The sequence below is a fragment of the Triticum dicoccoides genome, chromosome 5A, assembly GCF_002162155.2.
Source record: "Triticum dicoccoides isolate Atlit2015 ecotype Zavitan chromosome 5A, WEW_v2.0, whole genome shotgun sequence".
Taxonomy (NCBI): Eukaryota; Viridiplantae; Streptophyta; class Magnoliopsida; order Poales; family Poaceae; genus Triticum; species Triticum dicoccoides.
Window position 1 is genome coordinate 679195610 of NC_041388.1, and position 1342 is coordinate 679196951.

The following is a 1342-nucleotide window of genomic DNA, read 5'->3' on the forward strand; positions in this document are numbered from 1 at the left end:
ACTTTGATACAATGGAATCCAATTAAAGCTTGTTGTGTTGATATATAGAAAGATGAAAAAGACACACTTATCTGGTCTTTAGAATTTGATGGTAAATAATGTGTTAAATATTTGTATAACAAGTCGGTAATTAATGGTTTAAATCTTCCTATAAGTTCGCTTGGAAGATTCCCCCAAAGATCAAGGTTTTCTAATGGTTTGTGGTTGGAAATAGTGTGCTTACTAAAGATAATTTGCACAAAAGAGGGTGGATGGAGAGTCTAAATGTATATTTCATGGGGCTGATGAATATATTGATCATCCGTTTTACATTGCTCTGTTGCTAAATTTCTATGGAGTGTACTGCGGTGCATTTTTTGTTTTAATTTTGTTCCCTTGGATGTTAAGAGCCATTTTACTACATGGCTATCTTCTTTCGACAAACTTAGGAAAAAAGAAGATATGCATTAGGATCTCTGCATTACTATGGTCATTTTGGACTTGCGGAAATGATATTTGAGTTGATCGCAAAAGGGTTGCTGATCCTTTTGGGATTCTATATAAAATTGTCATCTTATTGACTCGTGGTCTATCTTACAGATAAACAGGGAAAATCAAAGGGAGTTGAAGTGGGGAGTAAGGCTTCTAGAGCGAGTATCAAGTGAAAATTATAGCACTTCAAGAAGATGGAACCCGAGAGTGATGAGACTTACTGGTGCACATCTTGCTCTTGAAGATGGTGTCATTTCTACTATTGTCTTGCTCTATCTTTAATCCTGCTTTTACTTTGTTTATGTTTCTACATGCACTTTTCTTCTCTTTTGGGAGCAAGACGGTGTTGGTTGTTGCCTGTAATAGACTCTCTATGATGTTTAACAATGTCTCTTTCTTTTGTGTTGTTGCTAGTCGGTTGGGTCTATGGATCTTAGTTAGTGATGGGATATTGCCTCCCTTCACTAATGAAGCTTCGTTGATGGGTGCATTTTGGTGGTGTAAGAACAACTATGTTTTTTTAACGGAAACTGGGGAAAAACCCCGTTCACTAGAAAAAAAACTTGCGGAAAGAAATGTAGTGATGAGAAAGAATTAAGATTGACGGAGTCGCACAGTAGATGTCTCAACTAAACGAAATTAAGAAATGTGGCCCCGAAGCTGCACCCCTGAATAGGCGGCGGCGAGGGAGGGGGCGGGGGAGAAATGAACCGGCGAAGGAATCCTCCCCGTCGCCTACGGGTGCGACGAGGGGGGAGGGGAAAGTTTTCCAATTGTCAAATATATGCCCGTCACATTTCAAACGGGACAGACGCCTGCACGACGTGTATCACATTCGGTTTCTTTTTCTTCCCTTTTGAATTGAGTGGAT

General features: G+C 39.6%; 1 long non-coding RNA gene across 1 annotated transcript in view; it reads left to right on the forward strand.

Moving 5' to 3' along the window:
- Window positions 1–873, forward strand: part of LOC119298418 — a 6005-nt gene extending 5132 nt beyond the window's left edge. The window contains exon 2 of the long non-coding RNA XR_005145857.1: window positions 580–873. This is a non-coding gene — a long non-coding RNA (uncharacterized LOC119298418). The remainder of the gene's footprint in view (window positions 1–579) is intronic.
- The last annotated feature ends 469 nt before the right edge of the window (window positions 874–1342 follow it).